At 40.5% G+C, this 15,873-nt stretch overlaps 1 protein-coding gene across 1 annotated transcript in view; it reads left to right on the forward strand.

Moving 5' to 3' along the window:
- The first annotated feature begins 7,226 nt into the window (after positions 1-7,226).
- The window catches only part of EXOC2 (exocyst complex component 2), a 200,884-nt gene continuing 192,237 nt past the window's right edge, over positions 7,227-15,873 (forward strand). The window contains exon 1 of the mRNA XM_050339748.1: positions 7,227-7,298. The gene's annotated coding sequence lies outside the window, so the exon portion shown is untranslated. The remainder of the gene's footprint in view (positions 7,299-15,873) is intronic.

Here is a 15,873-nt window from a genome sequence, read left to right on the forward strand (position 1 = left end):
CAAGCCATCAGTTGTCAGTTGTGCCTGTATTTTCCTGCCAGAACATGAACTAAAGACTTACTTGAAAAATTTAAATGTTGTGCTTTCAGAGATATAAACAGTTCAGGACCATCTTTAATTCTTCTAGCGCTTCAACTTTTTACATTTCCCTGCTCCATCAGACCAATGAGCCACAAATTTCCCAATATGTATTTTGGTATTCTAAGCAATATTTTTATGTCTCCTTTGTCTGTCAGAGGCAGAACTCAGCTAAAGCCCTCCTTGATATGTTGCCTCTTTTCACCATAGATGCTGCCCCCTCACCCCTACCCCACCCCTTATAGAGACTCTTGTTGTTGTCAATCTAACACCTCTTGTTTTTTTCCAAGGTTTCCTCAAGGCTCAAATTATGTTCTTACATTGGTTTTCCCATAGTCAAAAAATGCTACCTCTGTTGAAATTCATGCCTATTGTAGGCCTAGGCAATCTATACTCTTGCATGTTCTGATCGAATTCTTGTGTCCTGAAATTAACCCAAATGTAGCTTGAGGAAATCCTGCCATATGAAGTGCTGCACATGCCCAGACTTTTTGGGCAGGATCATGGTAAGCACTAGCTGGCGTAATGCCACAAGTTACAGGGGCCATCTCTCCTTGAGTTCCAACTTATATGGCCTTGGTGCCTTTTGCCCCCACTCTTTTGTCATCTATCAATTTTCTCAGGCAAGTCCATGGGGTTCTCATATTCGGATAAATCTAAGCACATTTTCAAGGTCTGTTTATGTGTTCTGCCTCAGGATACCCATGACCTGGGTTCAGTTGCAGACAGGCATAATTATTTTATTATTATTATTATTGTTTTATTTTTCTTTTATTTGTATTCTCTGTTCAAAAATTGATATCCCTTACATCTCATTTTTCTGCTGGAGTATAACAGGCTTCATATTTTTGCAATGTGATTTCACTTCTTGATATTTACATTAATTGAAGACTAAAAATCTACCAGCTGCTTCAGAACCCACCATTGTCAGAAAAAGAAGAGATTCTGATTACCTTTTTTCCTCTCAGACTCAAACAAGTTTTTATACCTTTTCCAGTTCAGCATAATCTCAGAGAGGTTCAGCCCTGGCAGAGCCTCTGGGTGTGCCTTTTTCCTACCAGCAAACTGTCTTCTCTCTTTCATATGTATACACTCAAAGTCCAGTGAACATAGGGTGCTTACATTAGGACATGGAAGAGATGAGCCTTTAATTCTGTGCCTGGTTCCATCTGGCTGCCTGTAACAGGAGTCTGACAGATGCCTAAACAGACCCTCTCGGAAAACTAAAAGCACAAAGACAAAAGCCCTGTTAGGAACAGGAATGATTTAAGCGCCACTCACTGGAGGAACGGAAATCAGTCCAACTGTTGACGGAGTAGAAGTAATTTGGAGATGTCACAAAACCCCCACAGTGGTGAGCCGGGAAGATGTGCAGTTAGCTAGGATGTATGGTATTTCAGTTATGACAAAGGCATACTTTAGGAAAATGTATTTAACTGTCTCACTCCCATGACTGTTTCCTGTCTATGTGGGGGACACTCTCTGTAAGAAGCATCCTTTGAAATTTACTGCAGAAGCTTAAGCCACAGAAGAACAGAAAGGACTGACTTGTTACAGTCCATGGACAGCCCAGTATTTACGTGACCCAGCACTGGGTTGTCTTTGTTGCATCTTGGGACTCTTTAATCCAATCCACAAAATCCTCACCTTGTAAATCGTGTATCCTGCATAGTCCTTAGGAGAAGAAAGAGTTTTTCTTTGTCCCTTTCCACCTCTGCACTTCTGTTGCTGTGGCTGTTTAACAACATGAGTTGCTGCTTTGCACCCCTGCTCCTGAATTTCAGATATGGCTGGCTGCAGCCAGGAGTGTGTTATGGAAGAGGAGGAAGGCAGACAAGCAAAAGAGGGCAAAAAAGCACCATAGCTCAGCCCATCGTGTGTGAAAGGGAGGTCTAAAAGGGACCTAAAGGGACAACCTCTTTTGAACAACCTCTGGGGTAAGAGCAGCAACATGCTAGCCATCAGATAAGAGATGAAGCAGTCAGATACCTGCTCCTCCACCAGTGTCAGCCTCACGGAAGTCATGTGACATCTCCTACTGGAATTTTTGCACATTTGCCCAAAAGAAACTGAAGATGATGTGCACAAGCTCTGTTGATTGCCACAATTGAAATAGCTGTGGCAGCAAACAAAACCTGCTAACAGGCAGATTATATTCACAGTCTCCCTGGTTTGGAAGACCAAGAGACTGTGATGATAATAGCTTGGAGAAAGCATCTTTAAAGAGTTACTCTTTATGTAAGACACAGCACACAGTTGTTCATTTCTTCACATACGTACACTGTGACATGAACTTCATTGTCATGTGCACACCTGTTTTGCAGGTGTCTTACCCATGCCTTATTTCTAGTACCAAAACAGCTCTGGGACTTAGTTCAACACATATCACAGTGTAACAGCCAATCATGTCCCTCCTGGGGTGGAAAAAGCAAACTGCTACACAAACTCTTCTCTCGTTTGTTTGCTCTGTGCATATTGCAAAAATCCTACCAATTACGTCTCCTAGGACAGATACTTTTATTTGACTTCATTGATGTGCTGCTAAAAGCCCAGTGTTGGGAACAACATGGCAGGGACAATATTCATGAGATTCAGACATACCCACTGTCTCCTGGAATTTCATATTGTCCCAGGTCTGGAGAGGAATAGGGTGTGACAAGTAGAAAGATCAGATCTCAAAGAAATGGTAAGTGACAGAAGCCCAAGAAGGAACATTTGGGAAAATGATTCATTCATAAGTGTATAAATGCTCTAGGATTTATCCCTTAGTTTATATAACTATTTATACGCCATCTGTTAAGTGGTTTGTAATTGGCCAATAAAAATCAGCAGAACGAATATGTTAACTGCCTACATGAGTCTGGAATATGGGCAGCTTTGGAGCCCAAGTGAGAAGTGGATGTAGGTTTCTGCAGGATGTTCCATTTATTGTGCCACCAGCCTTTCTAATCTGCAGAGCAAAACACAGTTTCAATCAAGTTAATGAAGAAAGGGCATTATTAAAAGCTTGCTTACTTATTTTTGGGTGTTGGTTTTTTTTTTGTTACTGAACTTTGTTCCTGCTTCTCTTTTAATCTGTTACTTTGATCTGTGTTTTGGTGGAGGATCCACCATACGTGCTCTTCTGACTGTAGGAACCTCTTAGGCACTCCAGCTAGCACAGAGCAGTCATCTGAATGGGATGTTTAAGACTGAGAGCAGAGTGCCGTGGGGCACAGAACGAAGCTTTTCCCTGAGGTTGATGAAAGGCCCACCCTTGGCCTCTGCTGGAACGCTGCAATTCTTCTGGAAAGAAGAGCAGAGAAGATCAAAGGCAGAATAGCACCAAAGAACAAAACTTAAGAAAGATTCCTTACCCTGCCTAATTATCACATCACACTTTGAGTCAATATGCAAGGCTGCTGGTGCCAGGTGTGAAAAAGGCAATTAATAACTTTAAACTAAGCCCAGCATCAGTGTCAGGATGAGAAGCTGTGAAGAGTTATGTACAGGTAATAGACCCACTGTTTTCATCCCTTGATGAGCTAGTGGTGAAGCATGTATGGTGGAAAATGCCTTTGAGGGGCTTTGAGAAACATGATAAAGTCTAGATAAATTTTAGAAGGTCTCTGTTGTTCCTGAAAAGGTAGGGATTGCATTTTAAGAGGACAGGGTAAGTACTGCTCATGTCATCCAGGCTGGAGTGCTACACTGCAAGTACTTCAAGAGGAGCAGAAAGGGGTTTGCTTTCTGCTATCCTCAGGTGAACTTTCCAAAGAGAATGTGTTACTTTACCAACACTCCAGAAAGGATTTCAGTTGTATGCAATAGTCTGATGCTGGTATTCAACTGGGTTAAAAATTTCATCTCTGAGCCTGTGCTAGGGTTGTGTCCACCAAAAGAGGGCACTTTCTTGGCACTAGACGACTGACTCGGAGAGGAAGGCTATGGCTGAGGAAAGGCTAGGAATCAGGTGTCTTCATTTTGGTGCCTGTCCTTGAAAGAAGATGTCTATTCCATCTTTTTACCATGTGAGTAACCTTGTAATACCTCCTTGCACCACACACCAAGCATTTACCATCAATGGCAGGCTTGGTAGACAGAAAGGTGTTCCTCAGTACCTGATGTGGGATTTGTGGAAAGCAGAATTTCATGACCTGTTTTACTACCCATTAAGGACAAAAAAATGCCCAGGTATGTTTTATATATACATTGAGAAGAAATATAGGGTATTTCTGAAGTTGTTTCTAAGCCACCTTGTTTCAATTTGAGATTTTGCTATAAAATAAACCTTCTTAAAAGCTGCATGTCATTATGTTCTGACTTAAAATTAAAGGAACATTGTAAGTCCTTTTATTTTGCTAATATTCCAAAAATAAACATTTTTACTTATAAAGCTTTTAGGAAAATTCATTCTTGTTTACAGTCCCAGCATATGCACCATGCTGGTTCCAATTCTGTCAGCCAAGCAGCTGTCCTGCCATTAACACTCTTTAGCAGCTGTGTTCTTTCTGCTACCTGGGGACCTGTTAAAAAGTGTTTACAGAGTTTCGTGTGGACAGGTGTCCCTGCAAAAGCCGCACCGCCTGCAAAGGAATGCAATAAGAACAACCTCTCTTCCAGTGCCCTCAGATATTATAGATATTTTATTTCAGTAATAAAAGAGAAAAGCAAATTATTAAGGTGCTCCACCCACCTACCACTTAGATGATTAAAACAGGAAGTTGTAGAAGTTGTACGCTTGCAGAAGTGTCCCCTGGCACATCTGCGTCACTCTGTTTCTAGAGCACTTTCAAAAATAAACTGGAAAGGTTCTAATGGATGAACTAATGCAGCAATGATATCGTACTTCCCCGGCAGCTGCCTTTTTGTGTAGGCTAATGCAACTGAAGTGTCTTCTTTCGCACTTAGGTATTTTGAAGACAGACACTGCAGAACAGTCAGTCTCAACTGTGGAGTCATAAACAATCCTTTTGTTGGGCAGAGAAGTACATGTAATTCTTTGTCCTATCTAAACACGAAAATATTTTGAGTTACGTTAAAATAAATTCACTTGCAGGACTGGACATGACTACAGTCTTGAGAAAAATAACTCAGGTTATACCTCAGCAGTAACTGTGACCTAAATGTGAACATTCATAAATGTATTAGTCAGGCCAGCTCACCAAATTTTCAAATGTGTGGGATTTCCAGAAGAAGCAAAAAAAGAAGCTACCTGCCAACATTTCCATTCATCAGTGATCAAAGTTAAGTACCTCAACAAAAGTCATCACAATTACAGGCACTGCAGAAATGAGCTTGTTTGCTCACAGTCAGTGTGGCTTGCTAGTGTGCTATTTGCAAGTTCTCCTTTGATATTGGGAAAGGGAGTTGTGGGGGATTTTTTTGTTACTTAATATTACTGTAAATCTTCAAGAGCCCACTTACTTCTGGAAGGGTTCTTTGAGTCTGAAGGACATGACTGAATCTGTGTTGTAACACCTCTGTTAATGCTTAAGTGTATTATGCATTATGACTTGTATGCTTTGTGGTTGGTGGGTGTAATTGTGAGTGGTCTGGCAGAGGCTGCCAGATGCGGGCAAACTGGTAGAAAGCCTTCCAGTCAAGATTGACTACTTGTACTGAGCTAATAATAATATTTTCCAATATCTGAGATAAGAAACACTCTCTGAGGAAAGGTTTTGACCCTACCTGGTCCAAGTGCCTTGTGGAAGTCCTTAGGCTAGGCAGGGATCTCTCATGAATAAGAGGGTGATCCATTGTACTTGACAAACAGGAGGACAGATGTGCAGATGCTGCCAGAGCCTTTTGGTAGAGGTGAGTGTAGGGCATATTGGTGACATGTCTGCACAAAGCATTGACCTGGAGGTAAATGGGTGAGCTCCAAGCCTGCTGATCTAGCCCTCTCTGACCCCAGATGCAGTATGGTTGCACTAGCAGGGCTTGCTCCCAGACTCATCAGCTCTCCTTTGTAGAGCACTTGTGTGGGAAACAGAAACCTTTGATCCAGGCCTCTGTCTTGGACCTAAGAGAGGCAAGATCTAGACAAACAGAGATGACATTGCTGGAAAAAGTCCCTGGTTTCTGGTCGATTAGATAAGGGATCAGTAGAGACTTGGTGTTGTCTGGCTAGTCCCTCCCATATTTTCAACTTCTAGTATTTGAAAAAATTTGTAATTCACTATATATCTAATTGTCTAGCCCTCTCTGCTGGAAAAAGAAACCAATGGAGAAGGACAACTTCAGCAGTCACCCAGGAATGGGAACTCTCTTCTTATCTGCAGAAGACCATAGGACCACAGAAATCTTGGTTGAAAACCGCATCTGGATTTTTAGATCTCCACTCTAACTTCTTCACCAAAATCCTAAGATTTATGTTGAGGTTGTATAATTTATGTTAGGGCTGTATAATGTCTTAGCTTCTAGTTTTCTGCCTGACAATAGGACACCTCTGAGGAGCTTCTCTCGGCTTGTCAGGCCTGTCCTGTTTCCATCAGCTTTACAGTTTTTCTGGTTGGCTGCCTGTTTTTATGCATCTCCCTAGCATATTTGGAGTTGGCGCGTGGCAAAGCCAATCTACCTGTTTGCAAATGGTGGTTACAACAAATGGAACACAGAAATTCAGGGAGAAAGGCAAAAATCACCACTTCATTTGCTTACTGAGGTATCTTCATTGGGAAAAGGACACACGCTGGCATAGCATGAAGCCCCTTGGACTAGTTTCTTCTCCTTCAAATTTACTTTCAGGGTTAAAAATTTTCAGTTAAAGAAAAATAAACAAAAGTGCCCAGCATTGCTTCACAGGCATGACCAAAGGGGGTTAACCAGTAAAGGAAACAGGGCCGAGAGATTATCTCAAACTTCTTTCCTATTAAAACAATTCATTTCGTATATTGCCACAATGCAGCAACTTTATCTGAACTTCCTTTCAACCTCTATAAACATGTCCTTAAAATAAATGCCATGAATTAATATTTGAAAAATATAGTCTCTCTGTGACATCGGGTAACACTTCTTGAGTAGAAGAGGTAGAACTTGCTTCGAAATGAAGCATTGTATTATCAAATGAAAGAGAACTTAGCTGGAAAATATGCCTAGGGTGTAAACCAGCTGCAATCTTAATGTCATTTTTTCTGTCTTTTAGTGAGCTTTGTTGCCTAAAACTGTGGTTTGGAACTAACAGTTGCTCTGTGGAAAAGGCCCCATTGAAATAGTTTGAAAAAGTCTGTTCAATAAGACAGGTAAGAAAAGCTATATTTTTTTTTAATCCATGATATACTGACGTGAACTGTAAAATCTGTTCAGGACTATCCCTTTTTGATACTCAGTCTCATTCTTTGGACGTTGCAATATTTTTTCAGAGTGACAAAAAAAAGATGACTTGAGACACAAAGTGCCTGTTTAAGGCACCCACTCAGAGGAGTGACAAGAATTGGTGCTGTCATTCAGCAAGGACAGAATTGTTTTGTTAGCTCTGGGATTGTCTGCAGGACAACTGTGTGGGAGACTGTGAAAGAAGTTATAGAAGAGGAAGTTTCATACATGTATGACCCCCAAATGAACAAAGCAAAATAAAATTGTGTATCTAGCCATTTTATTGTATTAATAGTTAAAGCTCTTAAATTTGGATTCTCATTTGGTTCCTGCTATTATAAAGTGGTCATGGGTATACCTGCTGCATTAGCTGGAAAAAATATCCTGGGACAATGGTAGGTACAAAAGAAGACTTAAGATTCGGGATCAAGGGAAGGACTGTCAGGCTTCAGGCCTTTTCCATGGCTTTTGCCCTCCATCAAATGTCTTACTGCCCCCACCTGGCTTCCCTCCCTTTCAAAACTGTTTCAGCACACTCCAGGCAGATTTGGCAGGGGTTTTATAGATTTTAAAATTGTTGCCTTGAGGTCTGTAGCCCAGTTTCTTGTACCATAAATGTGTATCAACAAATCGATGTGGGTGAGAAAGCACTTCAGCGTGTTTCAGGTTGGGAACGAGGGGCAGGCCTCCTCCTCTTCCCCCAGCCACCCAGGTGTCTGCAGGAGGGCTGTGCTTCTGAGGGCTTTTTGGTGCCCTCCCTTGACGTGCTTTAGACAGCAAGTTGTCAGGAAGTGGAGTAAGAGCCACTGCTCTTAAAAGACGCTCACAAGGAGGTCTCACCAAAGAGCCAAAGGCTCAGAACAGCAAGGAACAACCTTCAGCACGTGACAGTCATCCATGTACAGGGATGTGAGGGTGCACATAGAAGGATCAGCAAGATTGGCCAAACCTTCTGCACGATCTGCCTAAATCCCATTGAGCTCAGTAGGAGATGGTTAAATGTCTGCTTAGGATTTTGGGGAAAGCTGTGAAAGACACACAAGAGAATAGCGTCCTAAGGAGTGGGAATTCAGTGGTGAATTCTGAATTCCTGCGTTTTTGTAGTTAAAAAAAGAAATCACTGGGAAACACTGAGGTAAAAGTTGTTGTGTTTTGGTTTTGGTCTTTTGGTTGTTTTGTTTTTTTATTTTGTTGCTTGGTTTTGTTCTTTCAATTGTACTAATTTTGAACACATCCAGGTTTAGGAAGGGTAACTTCTGCCCCAGGAAAGCCAGGTGTTCAGAGGAATAATTTGACCTCCAGAGTCAGTTAGGAAAGCTCAGACGGCTCCTCTGGATTGTCATCCCTCACTCAAAGGACAGTTTAGTTGGTGACAGCAGTCTGGAGCAACTACAAGCACTGAATTTTTCTGTGCAGTGAAATTTGCATTTGGACCTGAACAAACATGAAGGACGGAAATTAAGAAACAAGTTGAAGTAACTCATGGTTTTTGCCTTTGTTATTGCACAGGGCTTGAGCATGCAGTAACAGTTGGTAGAGAGGAGGAAGAGGCTACTGGCATGATGGAAGAAAGTCCTACAAATATTAGGAAAACTTACAGGACAAAGGACTTGAATTGAAACGTGAAAATTCAAATCTAGAATACTTGAATATAAGTTGTATAGAACAAGGTAGGGGTGACGTCATCTGCAATGGCCACCTAAATGTCTTCTATACAATATTTAGGTGTTAAAAGTGCTGTCAAGATATTTGTCCCAAATTCTCTGTAGAAGGAAACATTGTGATTGTGCAACACCACAGCCTTGCCTTGCAAAAGCATTTACAGTGTTGTTAGTGTGTTATTACACAGCTGCCTTTTCTGCCTCCCCATCATAACCGATCTCCTAACCTGCCAGGCATTCCCCCTGGAAAATGATCATACCTTCATGCTGGTGCTTACCTGGAGAAGCTCATTCTGATTTTCTGCTTATCTCCCAGAGTAGTGTGATCAGACATGCCATTTGAAAGGTGTATTGGGGTTTCTAAGCCTCATGAAACAAGGCAGAGGTTAACCCAGGCAACCATCAGGCTGCAGTTGAAAATTGGCCTGCCTTCAGAGGATAAAAGAGCAGTGGGAGGGTCTCTTTAGGCAAACACAGCTATCTAGTGAATGGTTAAAAAAAACCTTGATCTTCAGGCTGCAGAAAGAAGGAGCTTTCTGAACTTGGAGAAGGTTGGTAAACAGGAGGTTGACAGCCAAACGTTGGTGCCCCCCCACATAGAGGGAATGGGGACTGTGTTGTGTGGATGTGTTCCAGTTGGAGGAGAGTTTTGCTATGAGGAGATGCTCTCGGGTCAGGTGAAGACAGAGGGATTCTTACAAACCAGATAGGTAAGTCAGCTTCTCAGAGCTGGATTTCAAATGAAACCTGGGCCGGTTCATTATTGTGGGGTGGAACCAGGAATTTCCATGGCTTTGATCAAAATCCTACAAAAGTAATGGTTGTGGAGACGGCTTGCTTTGAAGTTTTGAATTTGAATTTTGAGAGAATTCAGAATGCAAGCTAGAATAGGCTGAAATTTTTTTCAATAAAAGCATTTTGTGAAAAAAATAAATAAAAAACCAAACTATGAACTCTCATGGAAACAAAGGTGTTTCTAAAATATTCTTTCAAAGTTGATGGAAAATGTACATCATGTTTGAAATCATCTTGGTTAAAAGATGGTAACATTCGTAAAATGAAACAGTTATAATATTCTCACTAAAGAGTGAATTGATTTTTATGCAGTATGTTTTCCCTCTTTTTTTAACTTCAGCAGAAAGAATACAATACAGACTCTCATGTCCCTGATAATACAGTGGTGTAAGGAGCAACGTGAATAATTTTCTCCCTATTTTCCAACTTGGGAAAAAAATGAAAAAGATAAATAACCTCTCAATTATTCCCTGAACCTTCCTTTGGGAAAACCTTTCAACCTTCCAAACATCTTTTCTTCTTTAAAAATTCTTATAAGCAAAAATTCTAACTTGATATTCATCTCTAGTACAAATGAAACATAAAATCACTTTGTACAAATGCTGGTGATCAGAGACCGCTGACCTTAGCCCTGCTCTGTTCCTTCTAGGGATTACTGTAACTGTGGTTATTGAGGAGGTAGGAGAAATATTTTAATGGAACTCCAGATGTGGTTTGTGTCTCTGTGTGTGTACATGCAAACATAAATACATACATATATGTATACACGCACACATATATATATGTGCTATATACTAGATATGTATGTGTGTGTATATACACACACATACATAAAGTACATGGGTTTGTGTTTTTGAAATTACTGGGAACTCTTACATCAAGACACTGACATTTGATTGCATCCTGTGAGAAGAATAGTTTATACATAGCTGAAGAACAGAGTCACTATTTAAGCTGTAAAATATTCTGGTTTGCACCACTTTCATCTTGATAGACATTAATGTAACTTTCTTTTGCCAAGCTGAAGATAAACTGTTTGTCTTGCAGTCTCATTCCAAAATAGAGAAATTACTTAAATGCCTCACCCGTAAAAGGAACAGTATGTGATGAAACAGAATATGCCTGAACTTATATTTAATTTTGCTGACAAGTGTCTTTTGAGTGACTGGCTGTTCTTCAGCTTCTTTTCCAGTCCTTTATTTTTATGAGGTTTTTTTAAAAATACTGATCTTTCCACTAAGTGGTGACACAATGTCATCTCAAGATTAGAATTGGTCAGAACATGTTTGATGAAATATATTTTAACTAAAATATGCTGCCTCTTGGACGCCAAAACATTTTGCTTAGGTGCTGGTGTTGATGAATGAGGAGTTTTCTGTATCCCAGGTTGAGGTCTCTGGTTATGTATGATCTGAAAGCCTGACTGAAAACTTGATCTCTTTAACTCAGAAATAGATGTTTCAACACAATTCCACACCCTTCCATTTGAAAAGTTTTTGTTTTCATTTCAAGACCATATGAAAAAATTGGAAAACCTGCACAGTTTTGGAATGGACTTATTCCACTGTCACCCAGCCAGCTCTGCTCGACACCTTCTCTCCCACAAATGACTGAGCCAGATTTCCAGAAAAGGTTGTAGGTCTACAGCTGTAGTTTTTTTCCTCAGAAGTCACCTGTCATCTCACTGTAGCTTGAGCTTCCACAGACTTTTATTTTTTCCACTGAGTCAGGCTACAGGCTGTTAGAGCAGACCACAAGCACGCATGCAGAGCTGTGACTTGGCTGGTTGGCTCTGGGTTGCTGTTGCAGCCATCCTTGTTGCTGTCAGCAGTGTGGCCACTGTGGGCATATTTTTTTAAAAACAAACAAACAAACAAGCAAACAGTTTATAAATCTTTGACTTCAAATTCCTGCACAAGGGTAACTTAATTGAAACCCACACCTGGTTGAACAAGGTTGGGCTGTGCCAAAGAAAGCCTCTGTGCCTGTTTCGTTTGAAACCTATGAAGGGAAGATAGTTCGTTAAGTCTGTGGTTTACAGAAATGTCTCTGATGTGGAGTTAAACTTTTTATGTTTCAAACTCTTGTTTTGTTAAATGAGTGCAATGTTAGTTGTACAGCCTGAATTTTAATGGCCTGTTTCTTGGTTTAAAAGATGGAGCTACAGTCTTTGAGTCCGTGGTTGGAGATTAGGCAGGTAAGTTAAAAGCCTGACCAACTTCCCTAATTAGATTTTGGTTCTTGCAGTATATGCTGAACTTTACAGGTCATGTTTCCACACACTGAACTCTCCGGCCATTCCACAGCATAACTTGACTTTAGAGTAAAACCTGAAATGTCTTATCAGAAGTAATTTTTCTTTGGATTCCTTGGAAGTCCTGAATTTGACCTGCAGAAAAATACTTCTTTTTTTCTTTTTTTCTCCCAAATTAAGGCATCCTTTGAAATTGTGAATAGTTTTGAAAAGGGTCTCTCCTGATAGTCAAAATAGTACCAACAAATGATATGTTCTTTTTTGAAAAGCAGTAGACACTTCTATCAAACTTTTCTTCCTTAGAGAACCTTGTGTTGCCATTCTCAAAAATACACAAGGTGTGAATTCTACAAGAGGTCATAACCTGTCAGCCATATCAGGAATTAAATGTAAATACTGCTTGAGAAGGTGGCCTTTGGAGAATGAAGCATTGGTGCTTGTCTGTTGGAGGTGGGCTCCTGATCCCTCAGACCATTTGTGAAAACGGGACTTACAGTGACTGAAGCACCATAGGAAAACAAGCTGCAGAATTTGGGAGGTTCCTTTCATAGACCTTGGGAAGGTGCATCCTTGGGGATGGTTTGTGCAAATGGTTTGACAGTGTTAGCTGTAAAACTGAGTCTGGCAAACTGTTTGTGCTTTAGCTAGTTTAAACTATCTAACATGCATGCTCCACATCTGGTGGGCAGGAATCAAAGAGGAGCTTATAGGGGATGTCACTGAGATGAATGCACTACATTAAGGGGGAAACATCCAACTCCACCTTCTCAAAGTAGGAATTTATCATCGTGCCTAACTGTTACAGTGGGTGGTCTCTGTACTACTAATATGATGTAGCTGCTAGAAAGGTATTTCCATCCCTGCTAATTTTGTAGTGTTTACTTACCCTTGCTGTGACACTGCTATTGACACTGAAGTTGTAATTGTAACCAATAATTCAGTAATCCTGATCATATATTGCAACAAATTGACCAACGATTACATAGGAAATGGTATTGTGGCAGTCACTGGGGGCTGCCTGGCATAAGACAAGTTTAATTAGAAATGACTAATAACTTATCCAGCCTCCAGGGTACGGAGGATGTTGAGTGCTAAATGCTAACATTTCTATTAATTTACATGATCTTAGGAAATGTCAGTTTGCTAATTGTTCAAATAAAGGAATTTCCTTTTGCAAAAATAGACTAGTTTATGGCACATGGAAGAATCATTTCATCTGCTGTTACTTTAGCTAAAATCAGCAGCATCCTGAGTTGCCAAGATCAATCAGTTCTGTAAGGAGAAGAGGAAGTGCTTGCAGAAATGCCTGGCTCCTCTACAGGCACTAAATTGAAATGTCTTCTTCCTGTATTCAGAAAATATTTTAAAATTCAAAATATGTGTGTAGCAAATAAAATTAGTTATCCAAAGAAAAACTATGTACATGAACTAGAGAGGAAAAATACCACTCTCCAGCCTCTGCAAGAATGATTTTTCTGGTTTTGATAAAACGTGTGGCACGTGTCACTGTTTCTTTTCAACGTAATAGTGAGAGGCAAAATGACCAAGCTCTTGAGATTCATAGGCTACTTGTAAAGGATCTTTAAACTGCAAATTAGCAAAAGACAGTCCTTATAATCTGTGCCCAACCTCAAAATATATATGACATTTGCTTTAGAAAATGTGCAGTTTCCACAAGTGGAAATCGCAGTTTGCAACAAACACCACAGGAAAAACCGTCAGATCCCTCCCTACCTGTCTGTTATGTGAAGGGCTGCAATTCTAGGTATCGCTGTGCTTTCCTCCACAGCACCCCTAATACACACAATACCATAATCCCTTTCTTCCTTTTAAATTGCTTTCCCATACACAGCTCTACTCCAAAACCAGCCCCTCTGTAGTGGCTTCAGGGCAGTGGAAGAAATGCATTCAATTACATACACAAACATAACCAAGAGAAGTTAAAATGGGTTCAGCTTCTCTGATACCTTTCTTATCTTGCTTGTTTTCTAAGCTTTGGAACAGGAGCCTTGTTTAAACATAAGTTAGTATAACACCCTAATTTTAAATATGGACCTGTAGGCAGCAGTATAACATAAGTGTTAATGCAATAACTTTGACTGCAGACCTTAGCTGAACCCTAGAGCTGTGGTGGTTCTGCAGTACAAATACAGTCACTCAGGGGTGATCCTTTGCTTGGATAAAATGCTTCCATTCAAAACTAATGATAGTGTTTGAATTAATTAAGTTATAACTGAAGTTTTTCCATGATGCTATCTTAAAACAATAACCTAGCAGTGGTACCCACAGCCTAATCAAAATCAGGCTCTGTGGTTTGAGGTGATACACAAACACTTCTGTAGACCTGAGGTAAAAAATGTGGAGCATTTCTAAGGGAATTAAGAACCTCAAATCACCTTCTAAAGTAATCTTGCTCCTTAGGAACAGCTTTGTCAAAGTCTTTACGCGTTGCTTCTTTCAACAGTAGCAAAGGGTAAATGATAAATAGAGGGCTGCAAATCATAGGCAGAGATTTCAGCAAGACTGAGGTACCAGTGCACACGTCTGCAGCTATTCACACCTATGTACTTTTAGAAACCTGAGCTTAGCTACCTCCCTCATTTTTAAAACTCAGAATTAATACCACAAAGCCCAAGCATGAACAGAGAAATGTGAGCCAGAATATCTTTAGAAAACCATTTTCAAAGGTGTATTTTTCCCTCAGGTTGTAAATAAGCTGCCTGGGAGAGTTTATTGTATGAGGTTAGCTACAGAAGTAACTTGATTCTAACAGGCATCTGTGTGTCTGCTTAGTTGGCATATTGTTTAGAAAACCAGTAGCTAGGCTCCTAAGCCACTGTTGAAAATTGTCTTTAGAGTTGCCCTGAAGCACCTGTGCTCTACCTGGGAAAGGAATGCACAAAGGAACAGAGCTGCTAAAAGCAAATACTTATAACAAAATGGGTCTTTTTATGTTAAAAGAAATCGTACTTGTGTAGTGTGCCTTCAAAATGTTAGAAGCGTTTCTGTCTGAAGCAGTCCTGTGAAGTGAACAGAAAGCAGAAGAAAAGCTCCTTAAAGTCTCAGTCTTGCTTTGAGGTTTCAGTGGTAGAAATGGGTTTTGACCGGTGTCTTGTATAAATTAATTTAATGTCACTTGTGCTGAAAAGACATGTTGTCTCTTGATCTTATTGCTCACAGACACTTTTCTTTGTGTACCAGAGACATAAGAAAGCATGTGTCAAATCTCAGCATTTAGAAAAAGAGGCAGAGAGGACTCTCCCTCCTGCCACCACTCTTCAGCCACAGAAGTTTCTGTAGATGCTGTCTTGCTTCTCCCCCTCAGCTTCCCAGCACTGTCCTACAGTTCAGACCATCCCTAGCACAACTGGGTTGAGAGGAGATTTAATTAAGCTGGTGGAATCGGGAAGAGGGCTTGAGCGTGGTTACGGTGTAAGACATAATCGAGATATTTTTTTTACTGTGTCTGAACCAAGCTTGAGTTAATCCTGAAGGTAATTTGAGATCAAAAGCACAGAGACTGTTTGAAATCTTATCTGAATCAGACTGCCAGATCATTTAAGGCAAACGTTAAGTAAGATCACTTCAATTACTCCAGTCAGTCAATCTTGGTAACTGAGGTTGCACTATTCAGTTCAGGGGCTAAACTACTACTGTTAAGTTCGCGTGGTAAATGGAGTAAATTATCTGGTATATATTTCTTAGTGCATCTGGTCCATATCTGGACCACACCATGGTACAGCTGCAAACTGGGTTGACAAGTCCAGGGCTATTGTCTCCAACATCTAAAGG

Source organism: Myiozetetes cayanensis, unplaced genomic scaffold, assembly GCF_022539395.1.
Source record: "Myiozetetes cayanensis isolate MyiCay16 unplaced genomic scaffold, myiCay2020 scf1, whole genome shotgun sequence".
In the NCBI taxonomy this organism is placed as follows: domain Eukaryota; kingdom Metazoa; phylum Chordata; class Aves; order Passeriformes; family Tyrannidae; genus Myiozetetes; species Myiozetetes cayanensis.